Raw genomic sequence first — 19,850 nt, 5'->3', positions numbered from 1 at the left:
AAGGAGGAGCTGCCCCTTCCCCGGCACGGCAGCTGCGCGGCCGGGGGGCATTGCCCCGGGTGCCAGTGCTCCATGCAGCCGTTCTAGAACCGAGCGAGGTGCGTCGGCACAACTCACTTCAAGGCAGTTAATGAATTACAGCCGCATCATTACCTCTGCATGTTGGTTTTAAACACATATTTATTCTTCTCTGGCTCAACGGTTACTCTCCAGAGCGGGTCAGGGCTGCTGGCTGCATCTCGGCTCCGTCTCCTTCCCGCTCCTTCCTCTCCTACGTCCTACCGCCCTCCTTCTCTCGCTTCATCCTCTTCGCCTGCTTGTCCTCGTCCTCCTTCTCCCCCTCCTTCCATCCTTTTAATAATATCTTTATTTTCCCGTGCCTGCTCGCCGGGACAGAGAAAGCAGGGCGGTCCTGACGGGCAGGAAGGGAGTCTTTAGCATCCGAACGCTCCAGGTCTGTGTAGACCCGGATCCCCGTCGTAGCTGGGGCACCACCTGTGAGTTGCATTTTTTTTTCCCCTTCCTTTCTTTCCGGGTCTTCTCCAGGTGGGCAGGGCGAGAAAGCAGGAGGGTGTGATTTCCTCGGACACCTGCCTTCCCTTCCTCCCCGGTCGCTGGCGTTCGATGCAGCAAGTGCGAGAGGAGACGGAAGGCACCTGAGTTACTGTACAAGGGAATTTAATTAAGAATATACACATTAGAATTTCAGTGGGATTGCCTATTTAATGTTACTTTATTAAGCCTTCTATCAAACCCTTTTTTATGTATATCAGTTGATATACAATTAATCTGTTCTCTTGTGAGAAAAAAAATAGCACCTCAGGTGGATGAACAGTGTCAGATGATCATAATTATAAGCAGCTGTTCACTTGCAGCACCTCTGGCCTACATGGGGGATGCTGTGAGCTACCACTCCTCGCAACAGCCCACCTCATTAGACTTGACCTTCCCAGCTGGGGATTTCATTTGTGTTTTTTTAATGGGTTTGTATACCGCAAATCACAACACCTTATGAAGACGGAGTCTTTGTAGCTGTAACAAAAGAGAGCCTGCGAGTTTACAAAAAAGCCGCCGCCGCCGCCGACTGGCAGGGTAGCGCCGTAATGCAGGTAACTTTTCAGCCACTGGCTGGGGAAAGGCGTGCCACCCCACGTCCCAGCTGAGATAAATGCCTTTCCTCGGCTTTGAAGCGCCTCTGCCCGGCGCAGCCACCAGCAGTAAAAAGTAATTGCTGAGTCTGGCTCGCGCCGTGGAGCACGGTGACAGTCGGCTGGCAGCCGGGGCGCCCGAGCCCCGGCAGCAGAACACCCCCCCCGCCTTGGTGGCCCGCAGCCCCCCTGGACTCGGGGCGCCGTGCCCCCGGCAGGTGCAGGTGCCCGGCGAGCTGGCCGCCGCCGCCGCCCCGGCAGGTGCGCAGATCCGAGAGGCGGCGCGGGTGCTGCGGCGAGGTGGGGGAGTCTTGGAGAGAACATCTCTGGTTTTCTTTTTGCCTTTCCATTTATGTTTGTAATAAACTCACTCTCATACAATTAGCCTCAATTGTTTTTATATCTTCGGAGGCAATAATATAGGCAGCCTGGGGAATAGAGCAGTAATCCGTATACCTGTGTTCATTTACCCAAATCACTATGGTTACAGCCAGGGCAAACTGTTTACTGTGAGAATCTGCGCGCCTCTTTCCAGCTACTAATGACCTTTCTGTTCCTCCAATAACATCAACAAACCGAGAGGCTGCCCACACCATTAAAGCCAATTGCCTCTCAAGTTACTGAGGGACTGGAAGGCTCTCTCATTTATTTTCTCTCATCTGATGTAACTCACATGCCACTTTCTTGTCTTTAAAGAAGGGGAAAAACTGTGGATTATTGATTTGCTTCTGAACAGAAGACCAACCTAAAAGCCCCGATGAATTGTCACTCATTATTGAAATTACTGAACACTAATTAAACTGGCAGCTCAAATCCCAGCAGGCCATACTCATCTGAAGCTGAAATTCAGACACTTGGGCAGTGGAAGAGACACAGCGTTAGCAACCACCGGGATTGTAATAAGCTTTGCATTAATTTTTGCTTCTTAAAGGCGCACGGTCCTGTTTGCTGCGGCCTGGGTGTACGGCCGAAGCCCCTTTCCTGTTTTTTTTATTTTTATTTTTTTATTTTTGGGGGGGGATGGTATTGGGGGGAGGGTGTTTTTGTTTTTCTTTTTCTTTTTTTTTTCTTTTCTTTTATAATTCTTTCTTTCTTTCTTTCTTTCTTTCTTTCTTTCTTTCTTTCTTTCTTTCTTTCTTTCTTTCTTTCTTTCCTCCTTCTTCAGGAACTGGTGATTCAAGTCTGTCTTAGAATTTCCTAGGAAGACTCAGCTTGGTTCCCCTGTGAAAAGAGAACATATAGTCCGAGACTCCTGCCAGAGAGCACCCAAAGCAGCAGGAAGACCAATCTAGCTGGCACAGGGCAGGCTGGAAGTTCAGATGGCTCCAGGAGAGGAAACTGAGTCACACTGGCTGGAGAGCGACAAAGCAGGCTTCCCAGAAAATGAACAATGCCAAACAGCATTTCCAATTCATCAAGTCTGATTTACTTTCTAAAATATGCCTTGGCCTATTTTCAGGGCTGCACAAACTCCACATAAATTATGCATGATCATGGCTAATCCACCTCCTTTGGCTGTGCCTAAGTAGTAGCCCCTCGTTTGCTCAGCTTCAAAGGGGGCTGGTTCTGGGGAAGGGGCCGGTCCAAGGCTGAAATGGAGAGCTGATGTCCACAGTTGTGGGAAAGAGCAGAGCTGATTGGGCCTCTGGAAGGCCCCTGTACAAGGCCACGGCATGAGGGAAGGAGATGATGGATCATGGTCTCTTGGCCATGTGTACTCACACAAGGGCGTCTTGTGAGGACTGTTTCTTTCTTAAGAGGATTTTTTTTTTTTTTTTGGAGGAGCAGAACTATGTGAAGTGCACAGACGCTTTATTTGTAAGGGCCAGCAGTTGGAAACAACCCAAGTGTCCATCAACAGGTGCACGGATAAACAGACTGTGGTATGCACACAAAGGAACACCGCTTAGCCGTAAAAAGGAGTGAATTATTGAAATACACAGCAGAATGGTCAGAGCCAGCATTCACACTATAGTATGAATTGACGTTATCAGATTGCTTTCCTCCAAAGTCATGAAAGGATGTACATTTTATTTTTTTAAGATTTTATTTATTTGAGAGAGAGTGAAAGAGAGAGCATGAGCAGGGGGGCAAGGGCAGAGGAAGAAGCAGATTCCCCACTGAGCAAGAAGCCCCATGAGGACCCAATCCCAGGACCCTAAGATCATGACCTGAGCTAAAGTCAGACACTTAACCAACTGAGCCACCCAGGTGTCCAGGATGTGCATTTTAATAAATATGAAGAGCATAGAGCTGAGGAAGTACTAGGAGCTGGCAAGGGCATATCCAGAAGGGGCCTTAGGGGGTTCCTCAGAGAGGAGGTGACCCAGGCTGGGTAAGCCTTAGGTGACAACTGTAAGTACAGACACATTGCATGTGCTGCCTTGGAAACTTAAAACTGAATTCCCTAGTTTTTGTCTCAAGCTGTTAGTGCCCGTCTGTACAGTTCTCCTGGCACTCAGTGTAGATGGGGGGCTCGCACGGGGCAACATCCACGGTGAGAAAGGAGCTCATCACAGTGACTGATTGTCATCCCAGGAGCCTAAGGTGGAGGAGTCTGTGATCTTGCAGGCACCGCACTCCCAGGCAGCTGGGCCACCTGCTCCCTCTGAGCTTCACTGTCTCAGAAGGCAATAAACGGCATAGTGGCAAGGCTCTGCTAATCCTCAGGAGGACTGCTTGCTACCGCTGCTGTGGAAAACAGGCCTTTGGCAGGGTTGATGTTCGCTCTCACTGGGACAAACTGCTCAGGGAATGAAGAAATCAGGCCGTGGTTCCAGGCTGGGACCCTCACTTTGGGGTGGGTCTGCTGTCCAACCTTGGGAATGTTGCATAAACCCTTTAATCTTCTGTACCCTTGTCTCTAAATTTCTGATAATTATTTCACCCTAAAAGTTAAGTGACATAATCTATATAAAACCATTTGTATAGTCCCAGGCATGTGATGAATGCTCAGTAAAAACGCTGGGTTCTTGACCCTTGACCTTGGGATTTTCTCTGCGGCTCTGGTGGCTTGCACCAATTATACATATGTTTTGCTTAGTGCCTTGGCTGTACTCACTCTGGGCTACCTGGCAAGGTTCACAATATTCACTCAAGTTGCTGCATATGCCCCCTTATACTTTCTATCAGTGAGCAATGGGATCCCTGTGTCTTCTCAAAAAATCTTATATCCTTCTTTATGAACTTATTTATCCACTTATCTGTTTATTCATCTGCCTCATTAGGAGCATGTGAGAGATGAAAGCACCTCTCTTTTAAGAACCTCCATGCCTGGCTCCATTCCTGCTCAACATTTAGCAAAGGAGTGTTATTTCAGTCCCCCCCACGCCATCCCATCCCATTCCTTGAGATGGCTTGCAAAATTGTGTTGCTGTAACAACGTTGATAATGAGAATCCACTACTCTGGAGCCACACTGGCCTGCTGAGTACCAGGTACCTGTTGTTCGTGATGCACGCACAACTCATGTAATTCTCAAACATAGGCCCAATTAATTATTGTAATTTTATTGATGGAAGGCACAGGGAAGCCAGGTTACTTGCCCAAGGTCACACATCAGTGGTTAGGGAAGCAAAACAAATAAACAAGATTTTAGGTCAAAGAGGAAACACATTTTTTTAAAAAGATTTTATTTATTTATTCATGAGAGATGAGAGAGAGAGAGAGAGAGACAGAGACACAGGAAGAGGGAGAAGCAGGCTCCATACAGGACTCCAGATGTGGGACTCTATCATGGGACCCCAAGATCATGCCCAGATTCAAAGGCAGATGCTCAACCACTGAGCCACCCAGGAGTCCCAGGAAACAAATTTTGAATAGCAGAATTGATCCAAGTGAATGTAAGGCAAATGGATCTTGTCTTGTACAACCACCAGAGTTAGCTCATGAGTAAAGGTCTGTTTTGCCTGACATCAAAACAATAAGGAGAATATGATCAGTTACAAGATTTTAACTTAACCATAAAATGCCAAGGTACTGGTTTCTTGGCAGAAGCGCAGGTTTCTGTTGTGATGAATGGCAGGATCCCCATTCACATCCATACTGATTTCTAATGTAATACGCTGACACTCTAATAGGGACTGTATTATGGATACGCTTGTGGATATCTCAAAGCCAAAAAACAAGGAGATCAGAGAAGAATACTCAATTGTACTTATTGTTATTTCTATTCTTTTTTTTTTCCAAAGATAATTATGTCTTTCAGGTCAGACACTTTGTCTTCACATCCACTAGTACTTCCAAGTGATGGTAGTATTTTATATGGCTCCACCATATAAGCGTGTTCAAAGTGGGTCACATTGTTTCTTGTTCACTCCATCTGTGTGTGTTTTGAACCATTTTTTCCCCTTGCTGGTTGCAGAGTAGTGTCTTTTATTCCAGGATTTTAGAGACAAACTTTACAATTTAAATACATGCTCTAGCAAAGATTACATTTGAAAGGACAAGAACCTTAGCACACTTTTATTTCCTCCCAAACCTTCCCCTGAGTCCCACAGCATTGCCTGGGAGTTTATTTTGAGCTTATAGATATATATATATATATATATATATATATATATATATATATATATATCTCTTAGTCATCTCTGGCCACTGTAACGAAATAACACACACTGGGCATCTGAAACCAGCGGCAATTTCTTCTCTCATGTTTCTACAGGCTAGATATCCAGGGAGGGCTCTTTTCCTGGCTTGCAGATAGCCACTTTCTCACTGTTCTCATGTGGAGAGAGATAGAGACAGACATAGAGACAGAGATGGGAGGGAGGGAGAGAGACAAAGAGAAGGAAGGACAGTGGGAAAGAGAGAGGGAGATCTCTGGTGTCTCTTCTCAGAAGAACACTAATGGCATCAGATGAGGACTCTACCCTTACTACCTCCTTTAAGCTAATTATTTCCTTAGAGGCTTCATCTCCAAAAATAGGTACATTGGGGGTTCTGGCTTCAATGTATAAACTGGGGAGGAGAGGCACATGAACTTTCATTCCACAACATATGCCTAGGGGTTAATACCTTCATTATTGTGTCATTATTATTATTATTATTATTATTATTATTATGTTTCTTTAAAAAAAAGATTTTATTTATTTATTCATGAGAGACACACAGAGAGATAGAGAGGCAGAGACACAGGCAGAGGGTGAAGCAGGCTCCCTGCAAGGAGCCTGATGTGGGACTTGATTCTAGGACCCGGGGATCATGTCCTGAGCCAAAGGTAAGCTCAACTGCTGGGCCACCCAGGCATGCCTATTATTCTGTTTCAATGCCACTTACTATTTTTTTCTTCAATATTTATGTATTTACTTACTTATTTTTTGCTATTGGCTGAATTTCATTCCTTGCTTTGTGAAGTTTTGTTTTATTCTATTTTGATTTTTCCTGTGATGCATCCCTAAGTATTTTTCATCAGGGGCCTGACTTTCCGATTTCTTGTCCATCTGAAAAATATCCCTATTTTAGCTTTAATACAGCATGGTAACTGGAATGAATACAGAACTTTAGATCTGCCATTATTTTCCTTCAGCATCTTGAGGATGTTGTTTTATTACCTCCTCTTCTGTTGAAGCTGATGAGAAGTCAGCTCTAAGTCAGGTCGTTATTTTGTACCTGCTCTATTTTCTGTGTCTCACGGTTAGTTATTTGTCTTTAGTGACTCATTAACTATGTAATCATCTCTTGAGTTCTTCCATATTTCTACTTTTCATTCCCACAATTTCTAATTGGTCTTATTTTCCATAACTGTCATCTTGTTTTATAGCCACCGAGTCTTTCTTAGTCACTACTTGTTATCATTCCATATATATTAATCTGCTCTTTATCTCATGGAGGCTTTAACAATGACTTATACCGAAAGCCCTCTCAGTTTGCTCTCTTATCTCCAGTTAGTGGAGTCTGTTGACTCAGCCATGACACTGGATCCATGTGCTTGCAGCTCTGGTCGGGGAAATCATCTTCTAGGAGATTTCTCTCTTCCCAGGTCTGAGCTATGACAACATCCCTGTGGAATGGATCAGATACCTCTTTTCTCCACTTCCCATCCCCTTGATTCACCTGCCACTCCAGCCACTGTTGAAGCAGCCAGCTGTCCTCACCTGCTGCAGAGGCGTGCCTTGCTTTCTGTCACCTTGCATGGGGCACCTGTGCAAACTCACCTGTCTTTTCCAACACAGGCACCAACCAGCAAGTGCGAGGGGGTTAACACTCCATGGGGCAAAGCCTGACCAACTACGGATAGGGGGCAATGGATAAATGCTACCATCTTCTTTCCCGCAGGCAACAGATGCTATGGTACGTTCTTCATGACTCCTCAGTCTCCAGGATTGAGACCCTGTTGTTCATACCGGGGACCAGCTCAACGACACATCTTTGTAATGAACTTCTGATCTCAGTGAGCAGTCTCCCGTCCTGGGAAAGCAGATCACCTATCCCAGGTGCAAGAGGTGTGGCCAAGCATGGCCACCTGCTCAGTGTTCAGACTCCCCTTCAGCTCTGTCTCTGGACGTTACCTGCAGATCCTCAAACCCTAGCTTCCCATTCAGGCCAGCGCTGAAGCTCAAGGTGGCAAGAATCTGATCCACTAATAGGTTCTGAGAACACTTTGTTAGAGAATATCTTCCAAGAATCAGAAGAGTCTTCCAGCCTATGACTGAGGTAAAGAGTTGTGACTGATTTCCTGTTGAGTGCCAGTTACTACTGAGGCCAGGTTTAGATCTTACAATTCACACATTTCTTTAGATCTTATAACTTACCCATCTCTTCTCATAACCAATACCATTTCACCCTCAAAACTCTCCTAGGATGTAGACATTCTGGTGATGATTCCCAGTGTAGAAAAGAGACTCAGAGGCTCAGAGACATTCCAAGATTCCCCTGCCGGTAGCGGATCATCCTGGTCATCTCCCTCCCCTTGAGGTGTCTTCTTCTCACACTCTCCAGCGAGAACATGTCTAATATCTGGGACCAGACCTGTGCTGGGGCAGGCACAGGATCTGGGCCCTTTCACGGGAAACACACCATCTGGTTGGGAAGAAAGGACTTAGCTGGATAGAAAGTGCACAAGTCCAATGGAACTACAAGGCACACACCTATGACCTCTTCTGATCTGAGTCCTAGAGAAATATCTGAAAGTCTGGAGGCTCACGGCGGAGGTGGCCTTGGAAAGTGCGTATGGTCTGTCTTGGAGGTTGGTTCCTACAGGTCCCCAAGCCCTTGAAGGGATTTTGCGGCCTTGCCTTGTCTTCCTTCTTAAATGAGGGAGACCCCTGAGGACAAACAGACTGAATAGTGGGGCAGGACCGTAGGGCAGGGCTTGCTGTTAAGTGAGCAGAGATGGGCACAGACCAGACCCAGAAAGAGATGTTTAAAGACAGAGTTTAAGAATTAAGATAAAATGCGGCTCCGGCGGCTGTTCCGAGCAGCGTTGACGGGAGCCTGGAGAGGCAGTTATTTAAGGACTTGAGAGAGACTAAAGGCTTAGGTCTAATCTCAGTGCTGCGCTCAGACTCCCAGCACGCTCAGCTCTGTGGCCCACGGCATGGGGTGGGGCGCAGGGCAGGCCGCCAGCCAGGCTGCAAGCTCAGGACCAGTGGGGACCCAGCGGTGCCGAGCCCCGCACCCCCCCTGATGGGAGGCACCCTCCTCACAGCAGGACTTGCTGATCGCAAAGCAGCTTGGGGACAGTCAGCTATCCCCACTGGTTGCCACATGGAGCATCTGCCCAGGACTGGTGCTGGGTGAGACTTTGAAGAAACCAAACCCAAGGCAGGAATTACCCCTTGAGCCCAAAGTCCCTTGCGTGACATCTTCATATTCAGGTGTTTTATCTGATGACCACCCTTTATTGCAAGTGCAGAGGGTGGGCTTGAAAGATGGAACAGCGTTTCAGAGAAAGGAGCAGCGAACCATTCTGGAGAAAAGAGAGGAAATAGATTCTTATGAGTCCCCAGAGAACTGATGATTGTAAAAAGCAGCACTAAAGTTTTCCCAGGGCTCCTTAGTGAGAGGGGCACCCTGACCCTACAGATGACAGAGAAAAACATCCAGGGGCTTGGTCAGATTACGGGCTTTCCCTGGTGTTGCTGAATCATCAAAGGGAGGACCAATGTTCGTGCACCTGCTGCCTCCAAGCCAGGATTCTCCAACTTTCTGTTGCAGGAGGTTGAAGGAGAATGGATAGAGGGTATTTGGAGGCAACAAAAGAATAATAACAGACACTTCCAGCCTTCATGGCCCCAAGGCAGCCCAGGAGAGGGCTGTCTGTAACCTGTCCGCTCCCTGCAAAGCAGGACAGGGAAGGGCCCATCCGGCTGGCTTGGTCCTCATGGCATCTTGGCTGGGCCTTCTGTCCACACAGGTGGCCTCTCACTCATCAAGGTGATGACTTTGACTTATGCCCCCAATCCCAGGAGAGGCTGAAGGATGTTCTTAAGGTTGTATGGGCCTAACTAGCTGCTCCTTTGCATCACAGGAGCCTCCCTGGCATCTTCACCCCTGTGCCATTGTCTAGCAAATTCTGCTCCTATCTATACGTTTTCTCACCCTGATCTTTATTAGTCAGGACAAAAGTCTGAATTGGGGAGAAAATCAATTACCTTTTCCATTAGGACACGTGTACGCACCAGATACCTTGGCAATGTCTGCGAGATACGTTTAAATAATTAGAACTATAGATCTTGACTTTGGAAGCTCTGTTCTCTAAGACATAAACAGATGGAGATTTTAAAAGAACCTTGGCCACCTTGAACTCAGGTGGATTTGGGACCCATTCTTTATTACGGATGATGCTCCTTTGCTCTGGTTACTGCCTCCTGGAAGGCGGGGTGCTGGGGTCTCCCATGAAAGACCTTGAGACCGCTGGGAGGCCAGTCACCTGTCAGGAGATCCTCAGGGAGGCAGGAGGCTCCATGGGGCAAATCCAGATAAGGACCTAGGGGAACTCCAGGTCTGCTCTTTTACTTCCACCTGCAGCATTATCAGAGGAGCTGCTGCATTTCCCAGCAGCTGGGCATGGTGAGGCCTGAGGGCTCTGGGCCAGAACCTCCCAGAATCCACCCCTCAGGTCAGTACTGAGTGAGGCACTGTCCACTGAAAAGGTGCTGTGAGTCACCTATGGAATTTTACCTATTTTAGTGGCAACAGTGTGAAAGTCAAAAGAAACAGGTAGAAATGATTTTGTAGTTTGTCTAATCCAATGTATACTACATATTATTGTGTCAGCATAGGATCGATATAAAAAGCATCAACGAGATATTTTCATTTTCTCCCCCACCTGAAGTCTCTGGAATCGGGTGTGCATTTTATCCCTGGAGCAGATCTCAGGATGACTAGCCTCAGCTCTAGTGCCCCATAGCGACCTAGGCTAGGGCCTTGCACGTCGGGGTGAACAGCTCTAGACGATGCTATTGTTACAATGCTCCATGCATGCCAGTGTCCTCCCCAGGGCTCCTCCTGGCCTCGACCTTCCAGACGGCTCTGCTCACGGGGGCTGTCTGGCCAATACACTGGAGAAAGCACATCCATCCCCCACAGATCAATGATAAACACTTACCTGTTGTAGCCAAATGCCTTTGGAGTTTATTAGGCACCAGAATCCTTCTTATCACAAAACACCTGGTGATATACTACACGCAACTGATGCTCTGGAGCATGCTTTAGGAATCTGGGCTTGAGGCGGGAAAGCAAGGAGACGCTGAGTGAATGCGCTCTTGCTAATGCTGTGGTTTTGCTTTCCAATCTGGCAACAGAACTCTGACTTACTCATTCCTTCAACACATGTTACCTGGGAGTTCCCAGTAATCCAGGTGCTGGGACACAAAGGGGGCCCCTGTCCTCATGGAGCATCTGGTCTGGTCACAGAGAAGGCGGCCATGAGTATGTGGTACAGTTGTAATATCAGCACGAAGAAGGATTTCGAGATTTCTGGAGGTGGGTGGGACTACTCGACTATACAGGGGATGAGGCCAGACCCTCCTGTGCAGGCTTCATTTGGGAAGATTGATGAGAAGCGTGAGGATGGGAGGGAGAGGGCAGTCTGGGGAAAAGGTACTGGGGAAGAAGGCACAGCAGGTGGAAAGGCCCAGAGGTGGGAGCCAGCTTGGTGGGTGGACTTGTTTGACAAGGCTCATGGATCATTCTTGATGGCCCAAATCACTCCCCCAGGAGCACCCTAGGCTTGGGCTCCTTCCACATGTCTCCTGGTCTCCAAATTACTCCTTTTCCCAGAGAAAGCAATCTAAGAGGCTTGGAATCCAAACCAGAACCTGAGAACTGTTAGAAACAACAAACTGGAGATAACTTGGGTGTACCATCTCCTCTGTTGTATGTTCTCAGGCTTCTGCCTATAGTTTTGGTTTCCCTTTCTACAGAATTTTGTTTTGCACTGGAAAATATCTTTTGTTGTCCTCCGTTTTTTTTTTCATTTTTCTGATTGCATATTATATAATTTTTGTATAAATTAATATATGTAATTTATTTCAGATATGAATGATCTATGCTCACACTTGGAGTTTATTTTGTGTCAGGCACTGATAATCTTGTTTTCAAATAAAGTTTTGATTTCCTAATCAAAATATTTATTTTGAGGGATGCCTGGGTGGCTTAGTGGTTGGGTGCCTGCCTTTGGCCCAGGGTGTGATCTTGGAGTCTTGGGATCAAGTCCCATATCGGGCTCCCTGCATGGAGTCTGCTTCTTTCTCTGCCTGTGTCTCTGTCTCTCTCTCTCTGCATCTCTTATGAATAAGTAAATAAAATCTTAAAAAAATATAGATAGATAGATGATAGATAGATAGATAATTTGTTTATTTTTGCATGAATTTTGATTTCTTAAAGCGTGGCATGCAATTTCATTTACCTCACCCCCTGTTTGGGTGGCCTCCTTCACTTATGCATCCAAGGGCAGTGTCTCACCCTTCTCACTCTGAGGCTGGCCCTACTTCTAAGATAGTTGTGATGTTTATTCACTTTATCCATGGTGCTGTGGGCCAGGCACCAGCCTCTGCGGAGGATCTGGGTAAAGCATGGAGTAATGGGCCCTGGACATCAGGGGCATTCTAGCTCCTAACTCCTAACTTACTGTGCCATCTCTGTGCCCATCTCTGCCCCTCTCCAAGCCCATTTCTCATTTTTATCAGGAGTTTGGTCACAAGCTGTTGTTCTAATTGTCCCTGGGGATTCTGTTGGCTTGTCTTTCCAAGGTCACCTTACATCAGGGAATATGGGGCTGGTGCCCCAACTATACTTGTACTAGAGAAGCTCTACCCTTGTCTGGGTTTCATATTGATTTTCTACCTATGATATTGAGTTTTAAATACAGATTCTGCTGGCATTGATGACAACGGTGATGATGATGGTGGTGATGTTGATGATGGTGGTGATGATGGCAGTTGTGCTGAAAGGGAGATAAGAAGCATCACGTCCTGTGGGTTTTCATCTGTCTCTTATAAATAAATGGCTTTGTTGTCAAGTAGGATTTGGAGAAATACCTAAGATCTCAACAGTTTTGCTACTTCAAAATGAGAAATATGCAATGTCCTTTAAGAGAGTTCTATCAGAAATGATTATATAAATAAATGTATTTGAGAACATCAGTTATAAATTAGGGTGAATTTAAAATTTAATCCTTCCTTCTTCCTTCCTTTCTACCTTCCTTCCTTCCTTCCTTCCTTCCTTCCTTCCTTCCTTCCTTCCTCTCTCACTGAAATCTCTGGAAATGGGTCCTCTTGCAGATTTAGCAAATAGCCTTACCATATGTCTGTTGCTACTAAGAAGCAATGCAAGGGGTTCTGACATGCAAATGTGCAGACACATTAAGTTTATGCCCAAGGCATCATTATTACTTAGAGTAATAAAGGGACCTCCATTTGTTCATCGTTTTTCTCTTTGCTCCCCTTGGTGGCTGTCATTTCTCACAAGACCCCACCTGATGGTCTTCCCTTGACCTTCTCTAGTCTATTTTTTTGAAATCTAGGACTTCCGGCTGGGTGAGAGGAAGGAGAAGCCTGCCAGCACCATCCCTGGCAGATGCCCAACTTGGCCTCAGTGTCTAGCAGTACTGAAGCTGGGGGCTGAATGTCCTGGGGGCAGGAGGAGGTGTCCTCGAGGAGACAGGTGTCTGTAGCAAGGGCCATGCTTGGCACCCCTGGACCCCCTCTGATTAGAGGGATCAGGCCACCTCCTATGCACCCTTGTGCCTCATCCAGCACATTTAAATGAAATCAAATATTTTGGGGGTTCCCTTCTCACAGCATCATGATAGACTGAGATCCTGCACCCAGATGGTGATGGGAAGCTGGCAGGATACAGTGGTGGCCCCTGGGTATCAGCAGGGATGGGGGCCCTGGAGACCCCAGCCCCTCTAGAGGAGCTGCCGCGTGCCAGCTCTGAGAGGTCAGCATGTAGAGGACACTCGAGCTGCACTTTGCAGAGAACCGGCACTTCGGGACGGCCAGGGCTGGTCAGCGGCTGTGCAGAGGGCAGGGTGGGCCAGGCCGGGAAGGGGACCCACCAAGTCAGGGGCCTTCAGGACTCACCGGACGATCAGGCCTTCTGGCTCTCTCACTCGCTTGCTGTGGGCCTCCGGGCCAGCGACTGAACCCTCTGTCTCAGCTTCCCCATCTGTGAACGGAGCTGACCAGAGCGTCCGCCTCAGCGGGCGTGCTCGGGACTCCGAGCGGAGCTGGCTTCACGGGCGCAGGGCTGGCACCTCGCCCAGGGCCGCGCGCTTACGGGCTCGACGCCCTGCCCTCACGGTCTTAGACTCTTAGTGACTTTCGAACAAGAGGCCCTGCCTTGTCGCCTCTCATCAGGCCCCACCAGTTACAGACTGGTTGCACGGTGCGTGCCCCTGGGCCGCACGGGGTGGGCCACAGTCTCTCGGGAAAATTCCTGCGACTGTGCCGTGGCCAGGAGCCCGGCTGCCAGGGCCAGCGCCCGTGTGTGTGCAGGAGACGTCGGGCTCCGAGCTCGTGCTGGCCGAGGTCCGTGGCCTCCGCCTCCGGCACTGAACAGGGGCAGTGCCCTTCCTCCTAACGAGCCAGGACTGCAGCCAGACCTGCTTCTGAGAGCTGGAGACAGTCAGAGGAGGTTGGCAGAGTGCGTTCGCGTGGTTTCGAAATAGAGATGCTCTTAGCAGGAGTGCGGGAGCATCAACTCCGGTTCGTGTCTAGCGGAGGCCAAACAAGACTATACTGCTTCTCTCAAGCATTCTGAAAACCAGACCAGGGCAAGCGCTGATGCAGGCTCCCAGAGAAAGTCAGCTTTTTCCGAAGGTCCCACCGTCCCGGCCTGCAAGCCGCAGCTGCCAGGAGGGCGCCTTCATGCACTTTAGGAAAAGGCATTCCCTCCGGGTGACACTGCCCTGAACCAGCGCCTCGGTGGGGGAGCAGGTGCAGGGTGGATTTCAAGCTGCAGCACCCCAGGGTGCACCCCCTGAGTGGGGCCTCTGAAGTGCCCTCCTCGGGCCTGCAGGGCAGGGCGGAGGCTGAGCCAGGACGAATTGCCATTTGCAGAGACGGAGAGTCACAGCCTTCTGGTCTCAGAGTTGAAGCCTGGGCTTCCCTGCCCCCAGGTGGGGGGTGTGGTGTCCTGCTCTGCTGGGATGCTGCTGGCCTGGGACCTGCTGCGGGTACGGGATGCACGCCCAGTGCGCGGGCAGGGAGGGGCAGCCCACCCACCAGCGGGCCCGGGTAGATACTCCAGTGCCTCTGCTTCCTCTTGGCTCCTGGCTAGAGAATTTGGATGCTCCCCAGCCAGACAGATTTGGTCACCCCGGACAGGTGAGCTTCACTTCCAACACCTGCCACGGCACAAGTTCTATGTCAAGATGGGTGTTGGGGGGTGTCTCCAGGTGCCAGGCCTGCCTCTCAGGGCGAGCGCGTCTAGTCCCCGTGGTCAGGGCACGTGATGTCCTATTAACCACTCTTGCTTCACACGCATCACAGTCACGGAGCCAGGGCAACACGGGCTCCCGCCGTCTCCGCTCCAGCTCGCTGCTCACTTGGCCTCCGTTTAAGGCGCAGCTCAGGATTCTAATTTGCACCTCTCAGGTTTAAAGAGATGCTTGTGGGGAGAAGTGTTGGCTCTGGCGTTTAGGCCCTGACTCCAAGCAGCATTTCAATTCTGATTGGAAAGAAATCTCCGGGATTTCTACCCTGTGCTTTCTGAATTCGCACACGAGAGGTTTTCAGTGGGTGCTTTCTCTCTGCCGCGATGTGGGTTTTTCCACCTCATCTTTTGCAAACAGAACAGGATCTGTGAGCTGAATCCCAAGAAAGCCCGGCCGGGGGTCAGGGACGGCAGCCCCGGCAGCCACCTCGGGTTCGCGCGGCTGTTATGCCGGCCTGCCTGTCAGTCCCTGCCCCTCCTGGGCTCCTGATTTTCATAATAACATGAGGTGAGGAGCCTGCTGAAGTCACCGGGGGTTTGGCTAGAGGAGCTGGACCTTCTGTGACCATTAAGCCTCGGTTGGCAGCCTGATTGGGTGATCGTACGGAACCCCGAGACTTCGGGGGGATCCGGTGACCCTGGGGGGCAGGCCAGCTTCTAGCAGGTAACATATGGGGGCGGAGAGATAATATGCTTTCTCTGGTACAAATCCCCACAAACAACAGAGAGATCAAGTTGCACAGGGATCCAAGTTGGGGACAGAGAGCCTAAAATGGAGATGGAACCCTTCATCTGGCCAAGAAGAAAGCACTGATGGGCAGGAGAAGGTTCCGGCAGCCAACACTTGGTGGGCAGGGGAGCGGGGCAGCTCCCGGCCCCGGCCTCTCGGCAGCGGGCAACAGGAGGGCGAGCCGGGGCCAGGGCTGGGCGACCAGGGGAGCCCACCCGGAGCACTCCCCGCTCCTTCCTCCGCTGCCTGGCCCTTGACAAAGAAAACCCAGGAAAGAAAGAGGCGGAGAGTCTGGATATTTGGGAAAGGGCTCCAGGGACCGGCCAAACGAGGGCTCAGACTCTGAAAAGTGAGATTAGCACTAAGGGAATACGAGTCTATTTCAAGCCTTGAAAAAATAAACCATTAGAGAGAGAGGAAAGAAAAAAAAAAAAGAAAAGAAAAGAAAGAAAATCCCAGAATGAGGAGGGAACAGGACCCTTCAGAGGAGACGTGGTGAAGGCTGGATGACACAAAGCGGGGAGCGATGGGGACAGGGAGGGGCAGCGGGCCTCGGAGTGCCGGCCTCGCCACCACCAGCTCCCGGCACGGACACATGGACGCACGGACGCACGGACAGACACACGGACGCGCTCATCCACTCCTTGGGAGGCTTCCCCTCACTTTCCTGCATTCAATAGATTCCTCTTCAAGAGGAGAACACACAAACCAGAAAACATTTCCTTTTTTTTTCCTTACCAGGGGACCCAGTGTTGCGGTATATGGGTTTTGATAACATGTATGAACTGAGCCTCTAGAAAAAGGTGTCATCCACCTTTCATGTTAAATTTGACAAAATGCCGATGTCCTCCATCCCCCCGAAATCAGGAACCGCGGCCTGCGGAGAGAGCACGGTTGTAAGAAGTGTAAAAGGCACCCTCTTAAAAGTGTTTCTTCCAGCAAAATGGAACCACCAAAGTATCCGCTTTGCCACGCCAAAGAGCGTCCCTCTGGCTCGCTTTGGCAGAAGTCCACTTTTATTCCAGTTGTTGACTTTCAGGCTTTGCTGTGTTCTGAAAATCAACAAACACCACGCCAGGAAGCATGCGCCTCATTTTATCAAATGGTACCCGGCTTGGTAATGGCCTCCCCAGATAATTCGAGCTGATCTGTGGTGATGACCAGGGGGACGGCAATGATTGTCATGTTAGTAAAAAAAATCAAAACAATCATGTTACGTCAGTTCTACCATTAAAAGACTTGCTTCTCTGCAAATTTTTGCGCTCAGTAATTAATACTCTGGGGCTTGTGGTTTCCAAGCCGGTTCTCCAGGCACAGAGATGCCACTCACCTGATAATTATTTCAGGAAACCATGCACGAATGAATGTGATTGACAAATGCAGCATTGCTGTAATTGCCTCAAGCAGAGTCGGTGAGAAAAGGAGAAAGAAAGAGGAGAGTTAACTAGTTGTGTGCTTACCTATCAGACGGGAAGTGCCACGGCACAGGAAACCTGGTTGTTGCAAGACACCTGACTGTTGTACTAATCACACACAAGATCGAAGCTGGCAGATTGCATCAGGCGAGGTCCTGCCTCACGTCCTAAGTGTAGCAGTGACCAGGGCTGGGTGTGTTAGAGGAGAGCGTGCAAATCTCCCGGCGCTGCTATAGCAGGTGCACCTGGAGAGGCTGGTTCAAGCTCGTGCCCCCGAACAGAAAGCTTCCAGAAAGCCTTTCCGGGCTTCATGCTGAAGAACCCTGATTACAGAAGTTGGTTCCGTTCTGTAGCTCGCAAGTGTCTTTAGTGTTTGGGCAGGATTTTGCTTGGCTGTGGGCTGTGGGCTGTGGGCTGTGGGGTTTTCCTCGTATGAGAAGCGTTCCGCGCATCTCAAGCAAACACCTCTTTTCTGTCCCAATCGCCACTACCTCTCACTGCTGGGGTGAGGGGAGGGGGTTGGGGGGTGGTGCACCTGTGGCTCCGCATTTGGGGTTGAAGGAACGCATTCAACACAGGCCTAGACCTCCATTTGTCATCGTAGGTCTCACGACTAACCATGCACAGGCGCTGCGTCTTGATGATACGGCTCTGCCCGGGACCGCGTCACACTGGATAATCTTGCACCCTTGACGTTTGCTTTCTTCTGTCTATTTCCAGTTTTCAACATAGTGCCAGGCATGTAGGAGACATTCAGTGAAAAGTCATTGGGTTGATTGAAATCTTGTGGACAGATCCTTACCCGGGAGAGGCTCAGAGAGAGAGAGAGAGAGAGAGATTGAGTGGCATCTTGAAAGGACCATTCCATAATGGAAGAGCAAGATGTCCTGGAGATGAAGAATGTGGCCTTCGGGTCACCTGAGACCCTGGCTGCCACCTACGGGCTGCCAGGCTCTGCAGATGAGGCATTTCCCAGCTCCAGAGTCACCACCAGCAGTTGCACGAAGAGACGGCCTTGCCAGTGGACCCCTCAACCTCAGTATTCACGTCCGTAAAATAGGGATGATCTCACCTTGCACATGCGCCCAAATGTCTTAATGTTTTTATAGTGTTCGGCAGAATACAGAACATTCAGGAGGCTTGTGCTAAATGGGAGCAAAAAGACAAGGCAAGCGTTGGCACATCCGGCAGTACACTTAGAGAACACAACCAAGCTCAGTGCCTGACTCGGTCGGAGACCTGGTCTGTGACTTTGCTAAACAGCTTCATCCCTCTGAGTCACAGGACATTGCTTTGCATACGGTTTGACTCGCTTTGAAAAGTAGGAAACAAAAGCATTAGAGCTGATGGGGGAACAGCTTTTCTTCGGTGCCAAAGTGTCTCTGCTCCTCATTCTCACAGAGGAGGAAATAAGCCTCATCTGTAAATTGACTGCCAGGAACTACCCACTGACACTATGTCAGTCTGTTTCCTTCAATTATTTGTTTCACCCAGATGTAACTTTTATTTATTTTTTTAAATTTTATTTATTTATGATAGTCACAGAGAGAGAGAGAGAGAGAGAGAGAGAGAGAGGCAGAGACATAGGCAGAGGGAGAAGCAGGTTCCATGCACCGGGAGCCCGATGTGGGATTCGATCCCGGGTCTCCAGGATCGCGCCCTGGGCCAAAGGCAGGCGCCAAACCGCCGCGCCACCCAGGGATTCCCCAGATGTAACTTTTAGCCTGTGTTTTCACTTAGTATTTTATTTGCTTGTCTATTCATTCATTCATTCATTCATTCATTCATTTTTAGGGGCCAGGGGCAGAAGGAGAGAGAGAGAATTTCCAAGCCGACTCTGGGCTGAGCACAGATCCCGATGGGGGGCTCCATCTCATGACCCCAAGATCATGACCTGAGCAGAAATCAGGAGTCGGACGCTTAACCGATTAAGCCACCCAGGAGCCCCTTCACTTGGTATCTTAAGTACCGACTCCGACGGCCTTGTCTGGGCCACACTTGCTAACCATTCACTCCGAATGAACATCGTGCTAATTTCCATTGTCCTGACGATGGTCTTGCTGCATAAAGCGTGTTCCGCGCTTGCATTTTGTCCCTTACGTCTTCATACCTTTCCTTATGTCCTGAGCCGAGCACTACACATACTTCAAGGCTCTTGGAACTTACTGGCAAGTTGCCCCCCTGCAGGTGGTCTTACTTCACACCTTCCCCTGCCCTCCTGGAGGGGGAGCCGCCTCACAGTCCCACACCAGCCCCGCATGTCATCGTTAGCGTCGTCATGCCAACGTCATGGGTGGGAGAGTATATCTTAGAATTTGTTTACATTTACATTTTTTTGATATCTGGTTGAAGCTGAGCATTTTTTTTCTCCTGCTTATTAGTTATCTGAGTTTTCTCTTTAGTGAATTATTTATGTTCTTTGCCCATTTATCTAGTGGAATATTCAGGTTTTCTTACTGATTTGTGAGAGCCTTTTGCATATTAAGGTTAACCCTTGGTCATATTTACTGCAATTATTTTCCATCCAATTTGTTGTCGGACTTTTAATTAAAGATAATTTTATGTATTGATTTTTCAAAGTAGCCCAGGGTATTAACGCATCTCCACGATAGGGATGAGAATTTTCCAGCGGAAAAGTGAGGCTCGGTGCAGGGGGTGCACCCCCGTTGGAGGC

General features: G+C 49.0%; 1 long non-coding RNA gene across 3 annotated transcripts in view; it reads left to right on the top strand.

Annotated features, from left to right (window-relative positions):
• Nucleotides 1-19,850, top strand: part of LOC140620691 (uncharacterized) — an 86,704-nt gene that overhangs the window by 30,907 nt on the left and 35,947 nt on the right. For all 3 annotated transcript variants that reach the window (XR_012020411.1, XR_012020410.1, XR_012020412.1), the window contains exon 4: nucleotides 7,424-7,801. This is a non-coding gene — a long non-coding RNA (uncharacterized lncRNA). The remainder of the gene's footprint in view (nucleotides 1-7,423; nucleotides 7,802-19,850) is intronic.

The sequence above is a fragment of the Canis lupus genome, chromosome 29 (genome assembly GCF_048164855.1).
Source record: "Canis lupus baileyi chromosome 29, mCanLup2.hap1, whole genome shotgun sequence".
NCBI lineage: Eukaryota > Metazoa > Chordata > Mammalia > Carnivora > Canidae > Canis > Canis lupus.
The sequence above is the reverse complement of the archived record's forward strand: the minus strand, read 5'-3'. Positions and strand labels throughout refer to the sequence as shown.